Source organism: Phaenicophaeus curvirostris, chromosome 12 (assembly GCF_032191515.1).
Source record: "Phaenicophaeus curvirostris isolate KB17595 chromosome 12, BPBGC_Pcur_1.0, whole genome shotgun sequence".
Lineage (NCBI taxonomy): Eukaryota > Metazoa > Chordata > Aves > Cuculiformes > Cuculidae > Phaenicophaeus > Phaenicophaeus curvirostris.
In genome coordinates this window covers 21,560,924-21,579,039 of record NC_091403.1, presented here as the reverse complement: position 1 = coordinate 21,579,039, position 18,116 = coordinate 21,560,924, and positions in this window count along the sequence as shown.

Sequence of the window (18,116 nt, the reverse complement as noted above, 5' to 3'; positions counted from 1 at the left end):
TTGGGGAAAAAAAAATCTCTAAGCTCATCCAGTCCAGTTGTCAGCCTGACCCCACTGTGCCTACTAAACCATGTCCCAAAGTGCCACGGCTTCATGGGTTTTGAACCCTTCCAGGGATGATGGCTCCACCACTGCCCTGGGCAGCCTCAGCCAGTGTCATCACTCCTTTAGTAAAGAAATTTTTCCTGATATCCACTCTAAACCTCCCCTGGCGCATCTTGAGGCCATTTCCTCTCACCCTTTAGCATTTTACTTGGCTGAAGAGCCCAGCACCCACCTCGCCGCAACCTCCTTCCAGGGAGCTGCAGGGATGATGCTTCAGCCTCCTCTTCTTCAGGCTAAGCGGGGGAAAAAGGAGTCTGCGTGGGGCAAACAGCCAGCCCGAGGCGTTGAGGAGCGGGGTCCTTCCCGTCTCACCTCAGGGCGAGGGATGCGCGCAGGCGGCCACGAGAGGGCGCCCGCCCCCCAGGAACGGCCCCGCGCTCCCCGCGCCGCCCTGAGGGCCCCTCAGCATCGCCTTCAAACCGCTTGGGTGCGAGTTTCTGTTAGAATCACAGAATCACCAGGTTGGAAGAGACCCACCGGATCATCGAGTCCAACCATTCCCATCAATCACTAAACCATGTCCCTCAGTGCCTCGTCCACCCGTCCCTTAAACCCCTCCAGGGAAGGGGACTCAACCCCCTCCCTGGGCAGCCTCTGCCAGTGCCCAATCACCCTTTCTGTGAAGAATTTTTTCCTAATGTCCAGCTTAAATCTCCCCTGGTGGAGCTTGAGGCCATTCCCTCTCGTCCTGTCCCCTGTCCCTTGGGAGAAGAGCCCAGCTCCCTCCTCTCCACAACCTCCTTTCAGGTAGTTGCAGGGAGCAATGAGGTCTCCCCTCAGCCTCCTCCTCTCCAGCTCTCTCAGCCGCTCCTCACAAGGCCTGTGTTGCCACGAAGTTTAGCGTTTCTGAGTTCTCCCTCCCTCAGAGCCCGGTTTGAGAGCAGAGGTGGCCCCGTTCGGTTGTCTCCTCCCTGTCACCATCCTGCCCACGGCTCCTCGTAAAGTGACATAAACCATCTCGTAAAAGGGAAATTGGGACCAAGCACAAGCCCAGGCTGGACAGAGAATGGGTTGGGAACAGCCCTGAGGAGAAGGACTTGGGGTGCTGGGGGGATGAGAAGCTTAATGTGCACTCAGCCCAGAAAACCAACCAGCATTTTTTGGCTGGATGCAGTGTTTTGGGCTGCACACAAAGCAGTGAGACTGGCAGGGCGAGGGAGGGGATTCTGCCCCTCTGCTCCACTCTGGGGAGGGCTCACCTGGAGCAATGCGTCCAGTTCTGGAGTCTGGAGCACCTCCTGTATGAGGACAGGCTGGAAGAGTTGGGGTTGTTCAGCCTGGAGAAGAGCAGGTTCCAGTGCTGAAACTGGCTCCAGGAAAGCTGGGGAGGGGCTCCTGATCAGGGAGTGCAGGGATAGGATGAGGGGAAAGGGTTGTAAGCTGAAAGAGGGGAGATTGAGATGAGATCTTAGGGAGAAATGTTTTCCTGTGAGGGGGAGAGGCCCTGGCCCAGGTTGCCCAGAGCAGTGGTGGCTGCCCCATCCCTGGAGGGGTTCAAGGCCAGGCTGGATGGGGCTTGGAGTCCTGGATCCAGTGGGAGGTGTCCCTGCCCATGGCAGGGGGTGGGGCTAGATGGGCTTTGAGGTCCCTTCCAACCCAAACCATTCTATGAAATACATCAGTTAGTAAGAATTCATGAATACAATTGTCCTTTACAAGTCCTTGGAGATACACTGCTAAGTGTGGCTAAAGGTCTGGCTCAGAGCACACGCGTGGACATACTTTGATAACTTCTGAGCTGGAAGGTATGTGATATCAAAGTAAAATATCCTGCCAAAACCTTCTGTGCTTTTGGGACAGAGATGTCCTCCTGGGCTGACTGTAGAGCGTGGCAGGGCACCATGCCTTTCCCGTGCCGGCAATGCTTCAATCTTTTCTCAAGCCCCCAAAGCTGAATTTGTTGTCCCATCAACACAAAGTGAAGATGAATTAGCAAAGACAGAAGGGAAAAAGTCTGTCTGCAGACTCGAGGGAGTCAGATAGAGGGGCCTCAGCTCATTTTGCATGAAGCACAGCAAAACAAAGACTCAGCCTTGGGGGTTAGAACCATTGACTTTATGTATATTGATTTCACACCTTTACTAATTTGCCTCAGCTTTCTGGAGTGCCTTCATGTGGACAAATTTAAGGCCCAGCAGAGAAGGAACATCCTTAGGTGGAAAAAACAACCATGGCAAATTTACGATAAAAGTCAATCTTCCGTGTGCCTTTGTTCTATTGTGTGCTGTAAGAGATTAGACCTTTATTTTATCCGGCTGGATTTTCACCCTGAGCAGGCTGAGCGTTCCTTGGTGTGGATCACACAACAGGGGGGTTGCTGTGCTTCGCTCTCCCAACAGCCCAGCCGGCAGCTGCCCAAGAGCACCCCAGCTCCCTGAAAATACCAACATTTATAAGAGGCTGCTGGGGGTGGGGGGAAAGGTGTGTGCATGCGTATTTCCTTTTAGGCAAATTCAAAGCACCTGTGATTTCCAATTTACTTTAGTTTTAGGAAAAATTAGTTTGCTGAATAGGCACATTTTGCTCAGGTGGGTGGCATTGGACCAAAGCTGCGGCATAGCTGGGCAGTGTCATCGTGCAAACCTTGGAAGAAAATGAGGGCATTTGCTGGGGTCACCTCCACCTCCCTCCATTTTCGGTGTTATTTCTAAAGCTGTGGCCTCTTTCCTTTCTGGTTCAGTTTGATCTGAGCATCCCTGGTGCAAACACTGGCTTGCAGCTAGTTTACTCTTTCTTCCTGCTTTATGCTGCAACTTGTAACAAGTCATTGCTCTTAGACAGGACAAAATAATGTCTGTATTGTTTCCTGCTTCTTCTTCAATTGCCATCTTCTTTCTCCGATCCAAAGAAGTTAAATTCATCTTATAAATTTGGAAAATGCAACTTCAGGGCACTTCTAACGTCAAACCCAAAGTGATTTTATTGGTGCCAGTGCAATCCTGGATATATTTTGCAAGAAGCAACTCTCAGCACTGAAAGTTCTGGGTTCAAAGTGGGGGTTCTGCTGGTGTGTGCTGAGTCCTGTCCTTGGGTTAAAAGCCTTATCTGTCCTTGTAGAGGGACCTGTTCCTTCTGCAGGAGAGCTATGGGCCACCATTGGATTTGGTATTTATCCCACTTGAATGAGCACTGCTCTGGCTTGCAAGATGTGAAGCTCGAGCTGGCTGCAGCATCTCCGTCCAGCAGTGCTTTGCTTGGATTAAGTAGCGCTGCTCCCAGCTGCAGCATGTTTGTTCTTTTCCCAGGGCTCTAGGTGATAAGAGCAAGAACATCACCGAGTTAGGAAATCCTCCCTGCTCTCTGGAGCTGGGGATGAGGCAAGGACTGTGACCCCTTGAAGGGCTGGTTGACTTTCTCACAGTCCTGTAAGTCAGGACTATGGGCTGCTCTGTCACCAGTGCGAAGCAGGGGAGGGTCAGTGGAGCAGATTTTCATCCTGGATCTCCCCTTCTGAGAGCCATGAATGCGCACTGGAGAGGCAGAGCTCCGTCCACGTGTGGGGCTGCATGTGGTGGCGTGGGAGCCGAGCCACTCTGTGGTGCACTTTCATTTATAATTGCCAATTAAGAAAAATGCCTACAATATCATCATCCCTTCATTCGGAAGAAATACAGCTGAGCAGAAAGGGAGAAGTAAGAGGAGGAAGAAGGGAGGAAGGAGGTGATTTAATCTGGAGTAAGGCAGGAATGACCAGGTTGGCTCCACTGTGAGCTCCGTGGGGGATGTGGTGGAGCATCCTCCTCATTCACAAGCAGCATTGCTGGGGACAGCTATAGGAAAAGAGTGGCCAAAACTCCTTCTTCAGACATTACACGGACTTCATTCTATGTATTCTGCAAAAATGTGCTTTAATTCTGGAGAAATGTGCTTTAATGGGGGAGAAAGTCTGTGGTTTCATCCCTAGCATCTAAACAAGGGATTAAAAAAAACCAAACCCTATCTCCTCATAGCCATAAATGGCTGATTTTATTAGGCAGGGCTGTGGGAACAGAGTGACCTGGTTAGGGGTGATTCATGCGCACCAGGGCAGTAGGCATTCCTTGTTAAAGGTGTCTTTCCCTCAATCTGCTCTGTCGCTGTGTGAGTAACAGGGAACCTCGGCACTCAGTTATTAATATGCCATCGGACCATATGTTCTCAACCTCAGCCCATAAGTATTTCTGAAAAGAACCACCTGTGAGTAATTCTGCCTCCTCAGAGGAGCAAGTAGAATCTGCTTCAGTGTGTGTGCACTGTGTGGGGAAGGGGGTGTGGGCTTTGGGCTCTTACTGCATTTGTTGGAATGTTGTGGTCTTTGGGTCTTCCCTGTTGAGGCTCAGGGGTTACCCTGATCCCCATCCCATCAGCCATGCAACCTCAGCCACCTCAGTTCTGCAGGAAACCAGTCCCAAACAAGAGGCTGTTGTTGTTTTTCAGGCAATTGATGGGTCTGTTCATCTCAGGTTATTTTAACGGCTGTCATGAGCGGTTCAGTTAGGAGCTGGTGTTTCACCCACTACTGAGTCACCTCCGCCGCCAAGGACAAAACACAGACCTGCTCAGGGATTCCAAGGATGAAAGGCTGACCTGCTCAGGGTTGCTGGCAGTGCTCAGTTATCCCAAACAGGCAGAGGTGTGTGCCTGACCCTGGCCAGAATCTCCCTGTTATTTTCTTCTACTTCATTTTTAAAACAACTTGAATGGATCAAGCCCTTTTCAGAGCTTCTCATCTGCTGCAGCCCCAGGATGCACCACCAAAGGATGCCCCAACGATAATTGTGTCTTTTCCATTTTCTGATGGCATCAGGACAGAAGGTTAAATCTCAGTCTCTTCGAGCTGTTGGGAATGGCTAGGAAGCAGGCAAAAGGCAGAGCTGTTCAGAGGGGCAGCTGTCACTCCAAAACATCACCTTTTTGGTTTTGAGGAGGCTAACACGTTCAGCAGTAGTGATCATGGGCCAGTGAAAGTCTGAAAGTAGCTATTGTTTGCAGATGCAGGAGAAAATGTTTGCTAAACACATTATGAATCAGTGTTTTAATGGATTGAAACCACATGCGTGTGTGGCTGACGTGTATATTTTTTCAGAGTAAAATGTTAATGAATAACTTTTGGGCAAGCCAGTTCCAGTAAGCCTTATAGCCCCTGTCTGTGTGGTGCTGGGAGTGCACAAGAGCAGGAGAGGCAGATTTACTGTTCCACCACAGGCCAAAGAAATTTGTTATATAGGAAAGGGTGAATACAGCACAAGAGCTGTTTTGCATCCCCTTCGTCCCCTGCCGTTGCTATCCTCACTCGCCCAGCTCACATGTGGCGAAGGGCAGCTCTAGCACCTGGGATTATTAATGTCGCTTCCAGGGTATTGCGGAGCGAAGTCTATGCATGTGGAAAGCCAGCACCTTGGATCACTCCCCTCTGACTGAGCAGACTGGCTGGAACTCACAGAGACTATTTTCCCCTGCAGATGGAAAATATTCCTCAGTGGAGCCCCAGTAGTTGACTGGCAAAACAATAATATTCCTTTTCAGCATGTCAGGCAGCCAGGTAAACAGAGGCTTTGCTGGCATTGCTGGGGATGTGCTGATGCCATCTCCTGGCCCCGATTAAGGGCTTCGAAGCACAGCACAATGCTTTCCAACGGGAGCCCTTAGCAAGCAGGGTTGCACCTGGAGACTGGCACCTTGCCCGGGCTGGAAGGAGCCAGCAGAGTGACAGTGCCTTGCTGAAACTGTGCTGCAGCCAGTGCCCAGGTATTTTTCCGTCACAGTGTGCCTGGGGCAGGGATTAAAACCACCTGAACTTTACACCCCAGCTTTTACCAATGCCAGAAATTTGAGTCTAGGAAAAAACTCCATGCTTTTAGGCAAGCTGTTGGATTTCAATGCTTACTGCAACCAGTCAACCATGTCATTCAGAAACACCTACTGCAAAGCCCCATGATCCAGGAGAGTGAGGGCAGATCTGCTTCTCTGCTTCCAGCAACCAGTCCCAGTTCGATGGAGGAGCATGTTCCGAGGAGGTCACCCTCTGCATATGGGCATCAACATCACGTGCAGGCAACAAGCTCCCAGGCACCCACCAAATGCCGTTTTGAGTAGGAATAGGGCCAATTGCTTCTTCTCTGTGTCACCCAGGGCACTGAGTCAGCAAAGTCATTCAGTGGGTGCTTAACATCAAGCCCATTCAAGATTCAGTTAAACACGTTTACTTATTTTAGTGCCTAGATGTGGCTCGGATACCAGATAGATTTGCTGTATGCACTTATTCCCTTTCTGGACAGCTTTCCTTTCTTATCACTTGGGCAGCAAGTGCTTGCCCATCCCCAGTCTGCTCCAACTGAGAAGTTTCACTCTTGCTTTTAAGATAAATCAGGAAGTTGTGAATTCTGCAAATGGACTGTGCATGTGTGGTATGAGAGATTCATTCATTTGAAAGAAAGAAAAAGCAAAAGAGACCAGTGCAACTCAGAGAAAACAGACAGGGCGGGGAATAATTTGAGTGAAGATGCATTCCTGGCTCACCTGTGTTCCACACCAAGTTGTCAGGATCTGGAAAGGGAACGGGTTTATCACCTTGCTTTTATCGCCCTGTGTCGTGTGTTCAGAAGGGACCCCCCTGCATTGGCTTCTAGCAGCTTTTCCCACCCCTGGTGTTTTACTCTTGGTCTCAAACAAACCTTCAAACTCACTGAGGTCTTGTCCTCACTGGCAGTGGCTTTCAGTGTGTTGTGGCAACAAGTTGTCCTGAGATGGAAAGAGTTTGTACTGGTGAGGGAAATATTTCCTTATAGAGAATACTGTAAGGTATGGCAGCAAAAGGCTTTCTTGGCCTGGTGGCAAGAGTCCGCATGGGGCTTTGACTGGTCCAGAAATGTGGTGCAAACCCACACGCCTAAGCAGCCAAACAATGCAGGGGAAAATTTTGAGAGCAGATCTGGCCTTTCTTTATGAATCATTTGAATCATCCATTTAATGTGATGCAGAAGGATTAACCCACTACAGAGTTCTGAAAGGAGGCTTTAGAAGGATCACTCTCATACCTTGCAGGGGGGGATTTAGAGCAATGACTCAATTTAATCTTTCTGGAAGCTATTGTTTAAGCCTGTTGAATTCTGTAGGATTTCTCATGAGATTGAGGATGAGCGAGAGGTAGACAGACAGCTCATGACCAACACCGAGTATTCCAGCTGCTGTTTTTTGTTCATGGACTCTCTTTAGTGAGGGAAACCTTAAATGTCATGCCTTGAACAAGAAACAGATATTTCAAGGTTCCCTTTCCTGATGATCTCATGTCTTCACCAGGGAAACCTTAATTATAAATCGTAGTAACACCAACGGAGATGTATCATACCCATCGCTGCAGCTCCTCCTTGCAGCAGGAGCTCCATTCCCAGCTCACCCTCCCTATCTGCACTCTCCTCAGCTGCTGTTTACAGCAACCTCCCAGCACTGGTGGTCAGAGCGAAGGGAGGAGCGGGGTTTTGGCTCTAGGGATTGGGACCAAAAATAAAACCTTCTGCTTAAAGCAGAGCGCTGGGAATCTTGAGAAACGCTCCCGCCCAAACACGCAGACGAGCTTCCTTGGGTGGAGAATTAGAGACGGGTATTGGAGCAGGCGTGGGTGGCAGGTCACTGCTGAAACTGATGCTGCCTCGACATAGACATCTCCAGGGCTCAAATAACCAGTGACTTACATTGGTGTAAGTGGGAGTAGATCCTGACGGGCTGTGCAAGCCCAGGTAGTTCAGAAGGAAGCCCTGAAGTCACCCAGGATAACCGTGTGGGTGAGGAAACTGGGCCAGTGCTGCTCAGTTTGATTCCCACTGACATTTGATGCTCAAACTAAGCTCAGATGTCTTCAAAGCAAAAGGTTTGATTCTGCTCTTTCTTGAACTGTTCTAAAGAAAGAAAGAGTCCTCAGAAGTTAAAGATTAGCTAGTACAAATCATGTCTCCTTGGTGGTCCTATTTGGTGCACTCATCATTTCCAAGATAAGCCGTAAGCCACAGCCCTGACCTCGATGGAGAGCCAGTTGTGTGTAAAGGCTTGAAATGCTAGATCACTGCCAAACACAGATGTTGCTCACCAGGATGGGTAGGGACAACTGCCTCCTGGCACCATCACGACAAAGCGTCTGACACAACAGCCTTTCAGCAGGATCACTTCTTACTGCCCAGAGCACATGGGTTTGACGGGTCTGGTCTACATTGGAGAAGGTTCAGCTGATGGTAACTGGGGTTTGGTGAAAGCAGTTATCTGTTTATTCTCTCTCACAGTGTGACTTAAAACATCCTTTCTGGATATTTTCACATAAAATTAATCTGTTTTCATTCCATACTGCTGAATACATTCAATTAATTCTTCGTTCATTATTAATTTTAGTGCTTTGACCTGTTCCTATACAAAAATGTAGCTGTAGTTTTAGAGGACTGGATGGGAGATCAAGGAGTAAACTAGGGGTGTGTTTGCGTAGGTTAAGATTGAAATGGTGGAAGAAAGGCTTCTCAGCTATGACCAGCAGGTAGGCAGCCATCTGCTGGTGCTGAAACCCTTTTGCAAGAAACTCTAAGCCCCAGAGATCTAAAAATCTCCTTATCTTGCAAAAACACTTCTCTAAAACTAGTGAATCATTTACATTAACCATTCATGAGCAGTATAGCCATTCCTGCGGTCAAGGCAGCTTCAGCACATCCAGGTTTGTTTTCCACCCATGACTCAGTTACACACCTGCATCAGGGATGTGTGTACGATGTGCTGAATAACTACTGTGTCTCCAGGCAGGTCCTGATCTCAGGGTCACCACCACTGTGTTGGCTGATCTGCTTTTTAATATTTTGAGGTCTTTCTTAGAGACCTGTTCTGCCTGCTGGGCCAAACGTCTCCCATAGCATCTCGTAGGCACGTGCAGCGTGTAGCCCAGCTAAGGCCAACCACTTTTCTTCAAAGACAGTTTCCACGTTATTGATAGCGATACATATTATTTAGGGTTTGGCTTTTGTCACCTGTGCTTGAAAATATGTGGTGCTACAAGACCATTTTGTGTCACCATCTTAAGAGGTAACACCAGGCTCTGATGTGTCTCTCTGCTCAGCTGTGTCCCCCGGACTTTGCCCCTCCATCTGGCTCTTCTGATGCACCAAAAAATACCCATGGCTTTTGAAAGCCCGTAGGGTCAATCTCCAAATTCATATTTGCAGGAAAACATTAATGTTTGCATGTGGTGTCAGAACAAGATAAGTGTCTACACAATTAAGAAACAGCTGTTGCTGGCAGCCTGCCTCAACCAGTCCCAACAAGGAGCAAGACAGGTAGCCTGCTTTCATCAGACCCTGGAATCATTTTCAAATCACCCCAGCACATTCACACCAAGAAGATAAAAACAAGCATTTTTATTAGCCTGTAGAAATAGCACACTGGTTTGGGTCCAAAATCTGAGATTAAGTTGTTCTAAGACATAATGTGCTGTGTTGAGGACAGCGTGTTTCCACAAACAACACCTGGCAGAAGGAATGAAAAACAATGCTGAAATTGTGCCAGTCTAAAGATTTTCTGAAGTCGATAATGATGCGAAACGAGGACAGGTGTGGTCATATTTTCAAAATTGCCCAGGGCCGGTGGTTCGGGAACTTGGCAGTAACTGGCACGGCCAGATTTTCTAAGGAGGTCAGCATCCAAGATGTGGAGCTTGCTTGAAAACCTGTCCCATGATATCTAGCAGAGAAATGCATACCTTGGGAGTGTCACAAATGTTTTCCCACTGCACCAAAGGTGAGACCCAAGACCCTTCTCCCCACCTTGGACACAGCCTGGCAGCATTAACTACCTCTCCTACCACCATTCAGGAATGAGGAATTCTCTGAATTATCTGGCAGCTTGTGGCTTGAAAATGTCATTTTCTGAATAAAATCTGTGCAATTCCCTTCCTTTTACTTTTGCTCCTTACCTGTTCTGTTTCGCTCTTGGGTTTTTTCTGTAGTTGGCTTCAATTTCCAAAGCATTAGGGTTTGCAATTGCAGTTCATAGATTGTGTTATAATGAGAGTGTTCCCATCACGATGCTAGGAGCTGTACAGACACCTCCATCTGTCCTGCTTTTCCTACCCAGGGCTCAGGCAGGGTGGGAGCAAGGCAGTTTCTTTGAGCCAGACCAGGTTCCTCATTCTGCCTGCCAGGGCTGATGCTCTATGTGAAGAGGTGCTCCAAACCACCTCTGTCTGGCCTTGGGAGAGGTGGGAGTTGTCTCTTGGCTTGCTGCATATTGGGCTGAACCAAAACCAGACAGGGACACCCATAAATTCTGGTAAAGGCTGGTTCTGAACTCTGTGGCTTGGACTCTTCTTTAATTACAGGTCTTTGGTAAAGCTGGTTGGAAAATGTTATATATATTCTATGCAAAAAATGGTTGTTCAGTTAAAATTTTTTCACAGATTCCATTCCTTGAATGTTGTATCTTTATCCTGAGGCCTTACATATATTTAGTTGTGCGTTTCTTTCACTTAATTTCTGTTATTACAATAGGGGAGTAGATTAAGTGACAGAAAATCAAAACTTTCATGTGCATTTTCATCCAAAAACTTAGAAAATTTCAACAAAAACAAAGAATTATTTTAGCCAAGAGACATTTTTGTCAATGAAATGCTCTGTGAAAAACAAAATTGAAACCAGTCCCAGTCACAAAGCTAAATTGGCTGCTACCGCATCCACAATGTGCTGTGGGAAGAAGTTATCCTAGCACTCGTCCACTTGCCTGTACCCAGGGCTCTTGTCCTCTGACGAGAAACCCATGCTCGGGTGTATGATCTGAGCAGGCAGATGTTCCTGGGAAGCAAAGGGCGTGGAAAGAGAATTTCTGCAGCACGTCAGTGGAAAAAAACAATTAAAAAAAAAAAAAAAGGCCAAGTGTCTTAAGCAATGGTGCTTCCTGCAGAGCCAAACAACAGTGAGGAGAAACACCTTTGGGAATTGATGATGTAGAAGTGCTCTTCTACCGGAGGAGGAAGCAAGGAAGTGGGAGGAAGCAAGTCAGCAAGAAAGTCAGCTTGACCCACATCCCATTGAAGTCTGCATTTTATTATTAGAATCATTATTATTTGTATTGTGGTAGCATCAAGTGGCCCCAACTGGAAGAGAGCCTCATTGTACTAGGCACTAAACAAACACTGAATAAGAGGCACTCCCTTCCCCATGGGATTTGCTGGCAGAGAAGACACAGAGGGCTGCAGAGGACAGGAAATTATCATTTACTGGCATTCATTCTAACTGCAACAGCACTTTTGTGCTAAGGAGAATGTCTCCCACTACCCTCATTCCCATTTAGGGCCTGATCCAAAACCTGGTGGAGTCAGTGGAAATGTGGACTTGAGCATAGTACAAACCAATGTTCATTAGGCCCTTTTCTTGCATGTCTGTTCTCACAGCTCCTAAATATGCAAGAGTTCTGGTTTCCAGCCACCACTGGCTGAATAAAGATGTAGCCTCTAAACAGAGGAGAGATAGGGAGATATGCTTACACTCCTCCCGGAGCTGGTAGGTCTAATTTTAGCTTTATCAGCCTTGATGAAGTCCTTTTAAAGACTGACCCAGGAGGGAAAAGCTAACTATGCAACTGTGTGGAGGCCACATACAAGGATCACAAGTCTCTCTGATTCCCCTGGCCTTCAGCTTTGTAATCCGGAGATTGCTGCAGCAGCCTCAGGAGGGAAATTTGAGATAGATACAAGGTTGACAGGTCTCCCTGGATTAAGGTCACTTGGTTTAAAAATTATTTATTTCCACATTTAACATTTTATATCTAAGCGGCTGGGAGTCACTGCCTTCATCTCAGGGGAAAGTGGGGCAGAAAAGCATATTCTCTAGGGACCTGAATCCTGAAAGACAGCCATTGTGCTGCCAGATATGTAACTAATGATAGTTCCAATTTATGCCATTTTGCATCCTTCTACATTATTTAACTGACTTGGACCACAAGTCCAAGTCTGGCAGGTGATGAGCACTTTGAAATCCATCTGAAATTGTGTGAAGTTGCAGAAGGAACTTGGCATAAGAGCATTGCAGTGAACAGTGCTCTATGAGAGACATCACTCTGTTTCAAAGGCAAGGTCCAAAACCTTACAGTGGATCATTGTAGGAGATTCCTTGTGTATCCGTAAGCAGTCTGCTCATGGAGTGGCACATGGGACTATATTTTCCCATAGCTTTTGCTGTGCCTGACAAAAAGTCTCTGCACAACTGAGCTGGAAATAAAGCTACTGCCTCAGCTCTGCTACCTCAGGGTTTTGCATTTGCTATGGGCATGATCAAGGCTATTGATGGAGGTAGAACAGAGCTACTCAAATCTCGGGAAGAAAAACTCAAATGCACTGCTAGTGAACTCCAACCTGTGTTGCTGCATTACTGATCGAGAAGCCACGTGCCTTTTCTCTCATTCCATGTTTGCCATACATTCGGTGGGCAGTGTTGTGCTACTTGGTGCTAGCTGGTGTGGCAGCGCAAGGGCTCCAGCCTTTGCCTGTGGGCAATCCTAGGGTTGTGCTGAGTGTAGATGCACGTTCCCACTGTCCATGCAGAGCTGCTCTGTGTCTCAAACTTGTGAGCCCTGCGCCAGACACAACCAACCCACTGCTTGCTCTTCCTGGTGTACAGGACCGTGGCACAGAAGGAAACCCCGCTGGAAAGCCTAAGCCGTGCCCATAGGGTCTGTAATGGAAGAGGTCAGTGAATGGTATTTAGCAGGTTGCCGGGAGAGCTGTATCGTCTGACAAATGCTGCCCTAGAACTTATAGGCATGTTCTAGCCAGGGCTGAGACTGAGCACCTCCCCACTGCCTTTCCTAAACCACCTAAACTACCTGCTGGAAAGGTGACATGAGGGCAGACAGACACAGCAGCTTCTGCCCAGGTTTGTGGCAGCTCTGAGAACAGGAAACTCTCTAGACAATTGTTCAGAGAGGTGTGGGCAGAGAACCATTTGTAGGCAGAGACTGAAAAGCAAGAAATCTTTTCCAGCCCAAAGTGACCCCGAACCCTTTTCATTGCGCACAAGTTATTTACCTTCTCCCTGACTTGAACAATGCTTCTTTTTCACAGGAAGACGTATTTGGGTACTCAGTTGTCAAAATGAAGTACTCACACAGTGACGAAGCCATGTACTCAAAAGGTAGGAAATGCCACTGATGACGAGAAAGATGTTCACTGAGTCTATTCAAACATTTATGTGCCCTTGTGCTACGATGTTTTCTACTATGTGACTATACACAGTTTTCCTCACAGGGCTCCTGTCTCTTTCCATGTACAAACTTGCCTGGTGAACCATTATTCAACCTCCTGTTCTTCCTTGTTGTGCAATGTGTGGTCCCGTGCCTTATTTACTGCGCACTAGTCAAGTCCTGCTATGAAGACAGAATTATTCATTTCCTTATGAGCTCTCTTAGGGCACTCATGACAAGCGTTAGCAAATTCATTTTTCACTGTTCCCCTGTGAGATGTAGGGGTTGTGTTATGCTTGGTTTCTAGATGACACTTGAGGCAGAGAGAAATCAAGTATTCACCAATTCTGGTTTTAGGCACGATGCATCTGCAATCACAGTCACATGCACCTCTGCAGCTTCTCAAAGCCCAGCTGTCTTCAGATCTAGTCGGGAACTTTAGGATGAGAAGAAACAGCCTGAAGTTGCACCAGGGGAGGTTTAGATTGGGTACGAGGAAGAATTTCTTTGCTGAAAGAGTAAAGTGTTGTAAGAGGCTGCACAGTGATGGAGTCTCCATCCCTGGAGTTTTTTAAAAAACATATAGATGTTTCAGGACATGGTTTAGGAAGATGTTTGTGGTTGGACATCATGATCTTAGAGGTCTTTTCCAACCTTAACAATCCTATGATTCTATGATTCTATGAATGAAGGCAATCTGGGAATATTTTACTTAAGTTACTTGCCTAATTCTGCCCAACATTTCAGTGGCAGAGGCAAGGATTTTACAGACATATTTTCCAGGTCCGTTTTCAGCTGCATTAACTGGTTCTCTTTCTAATTTCTTCCTTAATTAATTACCTGCTTCCTATCTCCTGCAACAAAAGGAGCAGGGGCCCATCAGGTTATAGCTTCCATCACCTTGCAGTCCTAATTCAGCCTTTAACAGGGTCTTGCCTGTATGCTCATAGAAAACAAGGACATGCTAATGTATTTTATAATAAATGGTTTTGTTGGGGCCACAGTAGGATGGCACATGCAGATCATCAGGTCTGAGTCCTCTCTGTTTCTTTCCACAACTCCTGCTCATTTCCAGTTCTCTCTCCCCATTCTCCTTCGCACATATCTCCTTTCCCATCCCCTAATGCCCAGCTAAGATTTCTGCCCTCTCTTCTCTCCTGTGCTGGCATCCATTCCCAGTTTCATTGACGAAACTTTCCAGCTCCTCTCCATGTGCAGCACATGAAGCCGTTGGACCCTTGCTGCCCACAGCACCCGCAAGCTGCGGTGGCCAAGCCAGGTCTGCTGAGCCTCCCTGAGTGCTGGACTAATGTCTGCTTTGCCTAACCATGCCACCCAAGGAGCACAAGACAATGTCCAGCAGGTCCCTTCTGAGCACTTCCAAGCTGCAGTTCTTTGTAGTCTTGTGACTTGGGCAACCTTGAGTGATTTTTTACCCCCAAATACTCCCCATCCTTTGCCAAATTTCAGGATTCTCTTCTGGACAGTAAGGATGTTTCTTAGAGGAAAGGTCAACAGAGTTATTGTAAAAAAGGCAAAATAGTCTATTTTATGCTGTCCTCATTTCAGAAATGTCTGAATGGTTTCACTTGATTTAATTTAAATTAAAAGAGCAAATAAAACCTCAAGGCAAACCAGACCAGGGCAGGCCTTTGACATGAGATTTTCAACTCAAGCGATGAGAGTTTGGCCAAGATTTCAGCCAGTCTTAGCATCACGGCAGAGCTAAAGCGTCACCTGGAATAGCTGTGTTTTATTCAAGGAGACTGTAGTGACCTCATATGCTTTTGCAACTAAGGAAAGTGAGACAAGACGGTGATATTAAAGTTATTACATCATTAAAGACTGCAAAGGGGCGTCATCTTTGGTTCAAAGAATTTGAAGATTCTTGTGCTGCCAGGTAGAGATGGTTGGAGATAGGGTTGAGGGTTGCATCCATCAGCAGGGACACTACCATGCCTGATGCAGCGGCTGTGCTGAGATTCCCAGGGAGAAAGCTGGACCAAGTCTTTGTAGCTCTTTCATTTCTTATGGTGGATTTCTAGGTGTGGAAAATAGTTTATAACAAAAACTGAATCACTCCTATGTATCTTTTAAAACTGAACACGCTTTAAAGGGAAAAGCTCTTTTGCAAAAGCAGGGCTGACGAGTCAAGGACCCATGTGATGTGATCACCGAAGCGAGGGGTTAGTAAAGGAAATGCAGAGCAAGTTCTGTCTTGAAAAAGGCAACAGAAGTCAGGGAAGAGGGTACATTATATATAAGGTTTTAACCTGATGTATGGAGCCATGGCAAGGAAAACATTCCAATAAAGTAGGATCTATCTGACTCAGCCAGGAGACCCTTTCTGAAATGAGTCTTGGACATCAGGAGGGGAGTGGGGCTGGCCTTCCGTAAAATTCTCACAGTGACCTGCTTGCTGGGTAACAGACTGCTGGCAATGCACTGTATAGACCTACATAAACCAGAGATCAACTGGGACACAAACATGAGGTGTGATAAGCAGGCAAGCGGTCTCTAGGTTCAGGATTTATCAGCATGGGTCTAATTTCATTACCAAGAGAAAAACAATGGTTCTGTTTCTAGTGGCAGATACCAAGCACAGAAGTACTTGCTCCTGCAGGGTCAAAAAAAAGTAATAAACCTCTCAAGGCTATTCTGTCCTCTCCTCTTGATGTTAATACCTGCTGCTTTGTTCAGCTTCACACCAGCACAACTCTTCCCTCACACACGTACTTTAATACAGGTAACATTAGGGCCCAGAAGTTGGTTTTAGTTACTGTGTGGTTAAGGAAATCTTCACAAGCAGGTACATATTTCTCATAAACTTTTCCTTTAAAAAGTCTTCTGTTTGGAAAACAGAGTAACAACCATCCCCTGATATAATATATTTAAACATCATGATAAAAATCCTCTCTGGAGAATCTGACAACACACTATTCCACCAACATTATAATGGATGGTTTTCTTCTTTTAAATGCCTGGCCATTAAAATTTAATGAGCAACACTTACTTTCATTCTAAACTTATTTTTCTCCCTGACAGATTGGATACTTAGTTTGGATTTGTTAACACAGCTAGTCATAAAAACGTCTGCTTCAAAGAAACTGATAGATACTGTCTTCAGGAAATTGGGCTTTGATGCCTTATTTGATTTCCACAGCAAAATAAGTTCATATTTTCTTGTTTGGAAGAAAAGAACATGGAGTGCTGTACAGAGTGAGTTAATAAGCTCCTGTCCCTTTTTATTTGCCTGGAATTTAGATATCTGTGAAGCGTAACAGAGCATGTAGCTCAGAAATGTCCTAACTCAGGACTGTCCTTTTAGCACCAAGGGGGGGTCTTTTGTGGAATTTTCATCTAGCTTTAAATGTTTGCAGGACTTTCCACCTTCTATCCTTTACTTTAGAAATATGTAGCAGTACAAGGAGTAACCAGAAATGAAACTGTGACTAAGGCTCACACCTTTGTGTAGAGGTTATTTATAGCATCTCACATCTTCACCAAGTGTCTGGTAAATGTCCTTTGTAGTGTTTCCAGTTCTCACAGTTTTACTTTGAATATCACAATACAAATATCTCTCTCAACCTTTCAGTTTCCTTCTAAAAATTATTTCTGTCCTTAAATTTGGAAAGGGAAGACTAAACATGTGAATTCTCATCCTTCAAGACAAGTATACATTTTTTTGAACCATAAATTAAAAAAAAAAAAAAAAGCTGCAAGGAAGGAGGAATGAGCCTGACTCATGTTTTTTCTTATGTTCAATTTGTCCTTCCTCTGATATACTCAGCCTCTCTTAGAATAGGCTCTGTGATCTTGCCAAGCTTTGTGCTTTAAGAACAAACACTTAAGGAGAATCTCCTCGACCTCCTTCGGGCTGCAGTGCCAAATGGGTTAGTCTGTTGTTAAGAGTTACAGCACAGAAACGAAGTGAGTGGTTCAAAGACTTGCTAGAAATATTCACAGGGAAAAACATGCTGAGCAAGGACATTCAGGGTTTCTTTAACATCATTTCCTTACAACAGCTGCTGTAGTTACCCTCCGCCCCAAAGCTGATCTACAGCACCTACTGATGAGCCTTTTCCTAGCTCAGATGAGGCAACAGGCAACTGCTTGATATTTGAAGATGGTAGAAACCCATAGAACATCGTAGCAAACATTTCCTAATTTACTGCAATGCCAGAAGATGATTCACCCCAGTGTTCCTGTTGCATAATCTTACCCGCAGCTCAGGAGAGTGAAACTAGAAAACCAAAGGTCTCATTGGGCTTTCAGTGACATTTATGTTTAGACTGAACTTTCAGTTAGGAAAGTGTGAGTTTTTCTCTGATGACAAAGGAGGGGAACTGATATAGTAAGGTGTTGTTTCAGAAATTATAAACTACTGAGTGTACCAGATTGTCGTCTCACTTGGCCCAACATAAACCCTGAACCAGACCACAGGCTTCATTCGCCCCTCCTGGCTTTCACACAGGTCTCGTTACAATGATATTCTGTCCCATTCAGTCTGCCTGGTCTCAACTGGACCCTGAAGGCTGTAAAGTCCCTCCAGATAAACCATCCCAGGGTCCCTGAAGGCTTGGTTATTGATGTGGAAGGCACACTGGGGGCTCCCCATGCAAGACCTTCCAGCAGCAGGAAGCCTGAAAACTCCAGGCATGTTCGCTCTGCCAGAGCATTGTGCACATGGTAGGGACAATGCTTTCCAAAGGTACCAGGCTCCCTGCGTGCCTGCAGGATCTCCCAGGCATGGAGGGAGCTCCAGGCGCAAGCACAGCTGCCAAACTGCCTGTGTAGTCACCACGGAAATTCCACCCAGGCAGCCACTTGCC